The sequence below is a fragment of the Narcine bancroftii genome, chromosome 7 (assembly GCF_036971445.1).
Source record: "Narcine bancroftii isolate sNarBan1 chromosome 7, sNarBan1.hap1, whole genome shotgun sequence".
In the NCBI taxonomy this organism is placed as follows: Eukaryota; Metazoa; Chordata; class Chondrichthyes; order Torpediniformes; family Narcinidae; genus Narcine; species Narcine bancroftii.
In genome coordinates this window covers 2,354,077-2,364,322 of record NC_091475.1, presented here as the reverse complement: position 1 = coordinate 2,364,322, position 10,246 = coordinate 2,354,077, and positions in this window count along the sequence as shown.

Here is a 10,246-nt window from a genome sequence, read left to right as displayed (position 1 = left end):
TCCCCTGCCCCTTCCTCCCCCCTTTTTTTCAGACATCTGTCTGTATTTTGCTTGAACCTTGATGAAATGTTGGCTACCCTTTACTTCCTATAGACGCTGCATGACCTGCTGAGTTTCTCCAGCACTTTTATATTGCACTACATCACAGCATCTGCAGACTTTCCTGTTTAATGTTGTTTTAGTTTAATGTTATTTTTGTACCTGTTTGATGTCCTATATTAGACTACACTCTAAATCTGAATTCAGTTAACTTTTCCCATGATATAGAGTGGATATTTTTTCTTCCATTTAATTGATTTCTGTTTCTAAGTGTACTTGTAACTTTTATGTGAGTTCTATTATCATGGCCCCTGATGTAAATTGTGGTGTACAATCATATTTAGGTTTCCGACCTCAAAATTTACTAAGTTTCAGTAGTTCTGAAAAGTGCTGAATGATAACATTGAACAACAAATTTTTTCAAAAGGTTTGCTTCCTGAAAAAAAATGGGGATTATGATAGACAATTTAAACCTGAATACAAAAATAATTTCAGATTTGTTGTATCATGTAGAAACATTAAATTATCTTTTATTGAATGTAGCATGTTTAATCGCATGATGTACTTCTGAGCCAAGCTCTCAGGTTGACTGCACATGTTGCACAACAAATGTGAGGAGCTCAGGTTTGCCTTGGTCACCAATTTTACAACCGAAGTAGAGCTCATAGGCTTTCCTAATAAGTGCAGTCATGCTGCTTCTTTGAGCTTTGAGCATATGCTCGCCACAAATGTAACAGAATATATCGCAGCTGTGGCGACATTAATGAGTCATTTCTGCTGTATTCAGTCTTCATGAAGACATTACATGCTATTGTTAAGTACACTCACTATGCTTTTGCCTGAAGAATATGTGCATCAACATGTATTCGATCTATATCAATGTAATGCACAGCTTCTGTATAAGTGAGCTGCTTTTATAGCCTGTCTGCATCGATCCTGACTTAGCATGTCCAGGGGGAGAGGGATGGCTCTTGGAATGAAGAGGGAAGCAGTGGAGAGCTGGAGAAAAGAAGACAGAGGAGGCAAACCCCTCCCCCTGTTTGCTGGTGTGCCCTCTCTCAGCAGATATTAACTCTGCCTGTGAGCCTGTGCTCCTCCCCCCCTCTCCCACCATTTTGTTCAGGCACCTGCCTACATCTTGCTCATACCTCGATGAAAGGCTCAAGCCTGAAATGTTGGTGATGGACCTTTATCTTTGGTATATAAAGTACACTGTTTGACCTGCTGATTTTCTTCAGCCTTGTGTTTTTACTTGAAGTTGACCATGGAAGTGTATCGTGTGCTTAATTAAAAGTTGATATACTGAAACAGTGCAGAAGTTTAAAATCAAAATAGGAATTAAGCAAACAACTACATTGGATGTGACTGAAACCCCAGCGTAAAACAATGGAATATAGTTTACTGAAAAAGCAAGATATTCTTCTTTCACCTTGCAAAAGTTTGGGTTGCATCAATCACACTCAGAGAGAAAGGTGACCTGGGATGAGGACGAGATGGAAGAGCAGAATGGGCTCCTTTAAATAGAGTGAATGGTAGAGTTAAGGATGAAGATAAGTAACCTAATATTGGTTATGGAGTTCATAACCAGACAAAGATTTGGTACTGATATTTGGAAACTAAATGAACAAAGTTCCAGATCTGGTCAATCACATTTGTAGGAAGATGAGAATCTGTTGAAAGTTCTCATGTGAAATGTGGCATTGCAAGAACAGATGTGCAGAGGGGCAAGAGTAAATAACTTGAATAGAATCTTTACAAAATATAGGGGTGGAGGAATGGAATTGGGGAAGTGAGGGGGGGGTAAAGATATATTATCGTCACTTGGTAATTGGGAGTGAGTGAGAGATTGGATAAAGGATGGTGGTCACCTGCACAAATGGAGATAGAGAAATTGAAGGTGAGGATATGCTGGAATTAGACATCTCACTGGTGATGGAAATTTGAAAAAGAAATTGCCTCACATCTTAGCTACTGGTAATCACTGAATATGCTAATATTCCAATGAAGGAACTTGTTATCTTATATAATTTTGTTGAATTTAGGTACTTAGAGACCATTAAAGAGTATAATTGCTCAAATATACATAAAATTGACCCACATTTTTCCAGCTATATTAATATATCAATTATAGGCCAGGTATATACAGTAGTTTTAGCCTAATAGGTAATTTTAGCTGAGTGACCTTCAAACAAGATTTTTATTAAATTACAAAACAATTTTAGTATTTCAAAACTGCTGGCAATTATTGACTATCCATGACACTTCTTCTGACCATTTCATTTGTGAATGTTTCTTGCAACCCTTTTATATTTATTTATCACACTTTCCATGCTGTGAACAATCTGGGGTGTTCCTGTGATGCAATTTTGGGCATATTTTCAATGTTCATCTTTTTGCTTTAATACTCTAGTGTATGGTTTAATTTAATCTTGATTCAATTTAGAGATACAGCACAGTAACAGATCCTTCCATCCCATGCCTCCCAAATACACTCATGAAACTAATTAACCTACTAACCCCGTATTACATGAAAGGAAACCAGAGGAAACTTGTGGATGCAAGGTGAACATAATAACGCCTTGCAGATCAGCAGACTTGAACTCGGATCGCTGTGCTAACTGTGTCGCCTGGTATTGCTGGGATATGTAACAAACTGGCAGCATCCTGGACAAGAGGGAGAACCTCTGCTCACTTTCTACATTATAATATTTATGAACTGATTTGCAAAGGAGGATCAGAGTGTAAACGTTAAGCAAAGCCTTATTTATACTGCAGAATTTGAATTAAAATCCAAAATATTCAAATGTAAATCTGAACGAACATCTAGGACAATAAATGCTATTTGCAAAAAAATTCAAAAATTTCATATAAACCTCAAGACATTAATGAGGTGTTTACAGAATTTTATAAGAAGTTGTAGACTTCAGGAGTTGAGCAGGACCAAGATAAAACTGATAGATTTTTAAGTAAACTGCAGCTACCCATTTTAAATGATTAGATAAGAGAGGAATTGGAGAAGCCAATAGATCTTAAGGAAGTATCTTTAACTCTTAAATCAATGCCAAATGGTAAATCTCCAGGAGAGGATGGGTTTACTACAGAATTATATTAAAAATTCAGAAGTTATTACCACTGTTTAGTGAAGTTTTAGAACAAGCTAGAGAAACACAATCTTTACCAGATTCTTTTTCATAAGCTATTATTACAGTTATACTTAAGAACGATAGAGACCTTTTGAATACAGGATCTTATAGACCAATTTCATTGTTAAATGTTGATTATAAACTTGTGACTAAGGTTCTATGCAATAGATAAGCTCAATTTTTACCAATGCTGATTCATATTTACCAAGTGGGATATATTAAAAACCGTTATTCTGCTGACAATATCATTGTTAATCAGTTTAATTTATGTTTTACAACTTGCCAATGGGCTTATCAATAGATGCTGAAATAAGCATTTGATAGAGTTCAATGGTGTTTTTTATTTATGGTATTGGAAAAGTTTTGATTTGGACCAATATTTTTAAATTGGATTAAGGCCTATAGCTAGAGTTATGACAAATGGACTTTATCTGAATCTTTTAAGTTAGAGAGATCAATTAGGCAAGATTGTCCTTTGTCACCTGCATTATTTGCATTGGTGACAGAACTTTTAGCACAGTTAATATGGCAAACTAGTGAGTTAAAGGGTATTACAACAGATCTGGATGAATTTAAGATTAATCTATTTGCTGATGATGTGTTGATGTATTTAACTAAACCAAGAAAGTCACTAAAAGTTTTACAGGATAGATTAAGGGAATATGGGGAATTATTTGAGACAAAGTTAATTGGGAGAAAAGTGAATTTATGCCATTGACCGATGCAGATTATTCTTCTTGTAAAGATGTTGTACGATTTAAATGGACTAATCAAATTAAATATTTAGTTATCAAAATACATAGACATATAAATAAATTCTTGGCATTAAATTATTTACCGTTATTTTCTAAAATTAAAAATGATTAACTTAGATGGAAAGATTTACCGATAATCTTAATAGGAAGAGTGAATTGTATTAAAATGAATATATCCCTAAGACTTCAATACATTTTTCAATCTATCCCATGTAAAGTACCTAAGAAATTTTTTAAAGATTTGAATGTAATAGTGAGAAATTTTTTATAGAAATTTTAAATGGTGAGTATCTATTCAGAAATTAATGTGGAAATATGAATTAGGAGGTTTATAACTTTCAAATTTTCAAAATTATTATGAAGCTGCTCAATTAAAATTTGTTAATAGAATGTTTGACTGATAATTTGTTGACATGGCAGATATAGAGTTAAAATTAATTAATGAAAATAGAAGGGATCAATTTGTATATAAATGGAACAAAAGTTGTTATATTTGCATAAGTCACCAATATTGTCTCGTTTGATAGGAATATGGGAGAAAGTGAATAAGGAAATTGGTACCCAAGGTAAAATATCAAGATATCCTTTGTATCAGAATAAGCTTTTTCCTTTTATGATTAATAATCAACTTCTTAAGGTTTGGGATCAGAAAGGTATTAAGACAGTGAATAATAGTTATGAATGAAGTCAATATCTTTTGCTTGAGAGAATTAAAGAAAGATATCGAATACCAACCCATACACCTTTTTGTTATTATCAAATTAAATTGTTGCTATATGATTTTTATGGGAGAAATTTGGATCTTCCAAAGGAATCAAAATTTGAAATGATTTTCGGGAAGGTAGAAAGAAAGGATTTATATCTTAAATGTATAAATTACTGCAACAAAAAATGTTTAAGATAGATTCACATAAGTCAAGATTTAAATGGGAAAAGGACTTAAGGATGGAATTTAGTTTAAACCATTGGCAAACTATTTGTAAAAATAGTTTGACAAAGATTATTAATGTTAGATATAGACTTGTTCATTATTATTTTAAACATCAATTATATATAACTCTGGAACGATTAAAGAGATATAATCTGATATCCTCTGATTTACGTTTTTGATGTCAGAAGGAGAAGGGGACCTTTTTGCATTTAGTATGGTCACGTGAAAAAATTAAACATTTTTGGCCTAGGGTTAGAGAATTTCTACAAAATGTTTTTAAAATTAAAATTTTTTTTGAACCCATTAATTTTTTTAAAATTAGTGACATAAGTACAATTTGTTTGAAATTAGGTCTGGACAAATTTCAAGTAGCTTTTTTTAGATTAGCGTTGGTAGTAGCGAGGAAGTATATTGCAATTACATGGAAAGATCAAATAGACCTTAATTTACAAAGGTGGCATTCAGAATTGAGATCTTGTATTCCTTTGGGAAAAAAATAACATATAATCTGAGAGATAAATATTTTGTTTTTAGGAAGGTTTGGAGCCTTTATTTGGATTATATGGATTTAAAACTTTAAAGACCTGATGATGATTAGTTATTGTGTTATTCCTGGTCATTTCTCCTCAACTACCTTTTTTTTAATCTTTTCTTTCTTTTCTTTTTATGGGTTAGTAAGGTTATTAGAGGTTTAAGGGTTTGGATGTTGGGAAAGGGGGTGATTAGTTTAAGGGGTTAGGGAAGTATAGGTTTTTTTGTTTTTTATTATTTGATGATATATTTTGTCTTAATTACTCTGTATGATCATGGTGGTTAAATTTTAAATAAAATATTCAGTATTTTCACTCATGAACATGAATATGTGTTATAGCTATCATCCAGTATTTGACAATTGGTCATGAAGCCAATATTATTGATAGGATGTCCCTTATGAAAGGGATTAATCTATTCCATCCATGGAAGTTGGTGTCTGTTACAAGTCATCAATAAGAGTAGTTTGTTGGCCTGAATATTTATAAGAAATCAGCTATTCCAATGTATATTGTAAAGGTATCTATGGGCATTCTTGGAACATGTTTAAATTCTTCCTATTGCAGGAAACTGATTTTTATTTTATTGTTGGCTTTTCCTTTCTGCAGAGCTCGTGCATGTTTCATTTCTGGAGAGCTCTGTTTAAGTGTGTGATTTTTTTTCTTTATTAGATTTAGTAGAATGTTTCTCTTTGGGAATTAATCCTTCAACATTTGAAATGGTCTTCACTTGAAAATTATACTATGGTTAAACTTGAACCTGAAGTTAGTTCTGTTTCAGAACTACCAGACCTACTAGAACATGCTATAACTGAGAGCTTCAATGTAACGTCCTGTTTGCACAAACAATGACAGCTAAATGTCTGTATTAAGTTACAAGTATGGTGTATATTTTTATTTTTTAAGGAATCATTTTGCTCTTGGTCTTATTCAATGACAGTAACAGCTGCTGGAAGATTTCATGTCCTGAATATTAAAGCTATTTTAAGAAAGTAAAGATTGTGTTCTTCTGTATAGGCGACATACTATTAGTATCTCAGATATAGCTTGAGTTAATAAGTTATGGACGTTGCTATTCCTTTTTTTTCCTATTTTGGTTCAATTTTCTTAGTAGGGAAGCTCTATTAATACAACAAACCCTGAACTTCCTTACCCTCTTTATACTTTTCAATTGGTTGGAATAAAATATGTCTCGAATATACTCTTTCTTGCTGCTGTTGGTAAGATAACTACAAACTGTTTAATAGTGGATCCCTTTTAAATAGTACCAGTATAGAGTACAAATCTTGCTGGCATGATCACATGTCCTGGTCTTCCTCTATCCTAAATTACCTGTTTCAGATGATGAGAGCAAATCTTGTTGGTCTGTGGCATCCACAGGTCTTGTAACATGGTCTCAGTGAATAGGCTCTTTCTCCACATTGGCAGTGTTAAAAACTGTGAGGAATTTTTAATTGTTTTACAGAAAATCAAAATTGAAATGAATCATTAAAAACAACTAAAATTAGTAAAAGTATTAAAATAAAATAAAGTTAACTAAAACACTTAAAAGTACATTAAAAAAATTAAAAACATGGAACTAAACATTAGAGTGACACATTAGAGCAGCAGGTAAGTTGTTTAAGGATCTGAATCCAATTCTGACTTTGAGTGCTGTCTGCATAGAGTTGTATTTTCTCCCCGTGACACTGCAGAATGCTTAGGTTTCCTCTCACATCTCAAAGACAAGACCGTTGACTAATTGGTCACTATAGAATGGCTGCTTCATGTAAGTAGTAGCAATAATAGAATCAAAGGAGAGTCGTAAAACATGAAGGTCCGCATACACTGTGGTTGAATTAAAAACACAGTGCTGGAGAAACTCAGCAGGTCGAACAGTGTATTTTATTTAGCAGAGATAGATAGATAACCAAGGGGTTGAAGCCTTCATCCTACAAAGTTTCAGGCTTGAGCCCTTCATCAAAGGGCATGTAAGAGAATATGTTGCAGGACTGCAGGAAAACGAGGGGGAATTTGGGTGATAGGAATTCTCTGCTGGGACCTGGCACAGACTCAGGGCCAAATGGTGGTGAGTGAGGAGGTGTGGGTGCAAGTGTAGCACTTCTTGTGTCATAGTAGTTCATAAGTAAATAAATCAAAAATAATTGATATAAAGGACCTCCTTTTTGCTTTTTAATCCAAAATTGCACAATCCTTATTAAAATTAAAGGCAGCTTGGCAGGGGTGCAAAGCTAATTTTTGAGGTGTCAGAACTTACCAAAAACGATCAAATATCCTAATGTTATTAGTGGTAGTTTTCACCTGCCAGCCACCACGCCCTCCCCATTCCCCACCCCAACACCCACTTCTGTAAAATCCCCTGTAGTCAGAACAAATCTAATAGAGGGGCATTAGGGTAACTGGAGGTGGGGAGAGAGGGAAACTGGTGTATCTATGCAAAATAGCGCCTATGGCATTAGGGGTGGCCAATGTATCAAAATAAACGGCAACAAGGACGTCTTGCGAGACCTGGCCTTGGTGGTTGCCATGTTGTATTAGGCTTTGTATAATTGAGAGCGAATGGTAGGACGAGGAAGGAGGATGAGTGATCCGGTCGTGGAAGAAACAGATTCCTTAGGTGTCCAGCGCTCAACGGGGAGGGGCGCCCTATGACACCAACCCTGCCTGTATTTAATGTGCGGCCACAGTTAAATTCCCCACTAGTTAAAATTCCCCACTTGTTTATTTTGGTTCTTTTTTACAAAGGTACTGGAGCTCCACCTGCACTGCACCCCTGACTTGGATTTTGTACCAGAAGTAAGTTGATCAATTCAGCATCAAAAATCTGTCAAAACATCTAAGAGTTATACAATTGGCAGCCATGCACAACATTTTGTGATGAGTTGCTTGATTAAATAGCAATGCACTGACATTACCAGTGAGTTTCAGCCCTATTAGTTTTAAATGTTTTGCTGCGGAAATCATTGATCCTAAATTAATTTTCTAAGTTCATTTTATTGGTGAATACTTCATTGTTACCAATTTAAAGTCTCAACTACAACCTCATAGCTCCTCTATTTTACTTTTAAGATAAGTCTAATTCCTCTTTGGATTATTATATTCTTTAGTGATCAATTCAGACACATAGTTATTACAAAGTGTGAGCATTATTACACATACCTATTCTAGAAGTTGTTTTCGTGAACCTCTTTCTTGAACCTGCTGTCCTTGTTTTGGGAAAGATAATGCAGTTGGGTAGGATTTAGTCTCAATGACTATAAGAGGGTGGTGACATTTCCAGTCAGACTGGTATGCAATTGGAATGTAAAACGCACACTTGAAGACCTTCTTTGAAATAGAGGCTGTGAATTTAGTTGATGACTAATTTAGGTGAATAACTGCATTTTATAGCATTGCAATTTTGTACAGGTGGTGGAGGGAAGGAATATTTTGGATGGTAGATTTGGTGCTAGTCTTGGATGCTGTTGAGTTGCTTGAAAGTTGGAGTTGTTTTATCCAATCAAGGCACAGGCATTTAATCACACGACTGACATGTGACTTGTAGAAAAGCTTTGGAGTTTTTTAATCTGCTCTTGTATCTGTTACATTTGTATTTCTAGGCAATGATGATCTCCCTGACTGTTGGTAGTAGAGAAATATGAAGGTAGCTCATAGATTGTCTTTTGTTGGTGAGGGCCAACACCTGGCATAAATATTACTTGCCACTTATCAGCCATGCCAGAGACTTCTATAAAGTCTTACTGCAAGTCGTAATGGAATGCTTCATTTGCTTTAGTGTTGCAAATGGAATTGAATATTATAAAATCATCAAGATCAAGTTTATTATCATCTGACTGTTTCTAGACAACCAGACGAAACAGCCATATTGGGTGGGTATGCTCGCGCGCACGCACACACACACAAAACCTTTCTCTCAAAGCACATAATAATCATATATATATATATATATATAATACAGAAAATATATATGTATAAATATTCTGGAATAATTTACTCAAAGTTTCACTTCTAAGTTCCAGGATACCATTCACCAGTCTCACAGTCTGCAGGAAGAAGCTATTTCCCAACATGGCCGTCCTGATCAAGATGCTCCTGTATATCCTGTGTGGTGGATGATAGGGGTCCTCAATAATTCTCCTCGTGAATGTCAATAATAGAGGAAAGGCAGACCCCAGTGATCTTCTTGGCCACTTTAATGATCCTCTGTTTTGACTCCAATTGGAGGTTTTCGAGCTCGTGTTCCACAAGTTGCATATGGATTTCTAGGTACTGCATATAAATCATTTGAGTGCTATGTTTGTAGATGTGTTTGCTCGTTTTTACACTGAGGACTGAAGAACACTGTTTTGTCCAGTTGTACTTAAACAATTAGATGATAATAATAAACTTGAACACAATGAAGTAGCCAGGCAAGCCGCCCTCAATTGAGCTCCTGTAAAATGTTGTCAAGATTGGGGGCTGCTCTCCTCAGCCTCCTTCGGAAGTGTAGGTGCTGCTGCCCCTTCCTGACGCACGAAGAGGTGTGGGTTCAGGGTAGGTCAGCGAACATCCTCCCTCGTGATCTTAAAAAGATTGGAGGCCATTGATGAAGCAGCTGAAAATGATGTGTCCGAGGACACTGGCCTAAGAAATTCCTGCAATAATATCCTGAGGCTGAGATCACTGACCAAGAACCACAACTAGTTTAATGCCCCACTTCGTCAACTGCTGCTTGCTGCTAAAGACAATTATCATCACCCCACCTCTGGAATTCAGCTCTTTGGTCTATATTTGGATCAAGGATGTGATCGGGTGTGGAGCTAAATGATTCTGGTGAACTCCAAACTGGGCAAGAGTGAGCATATTATT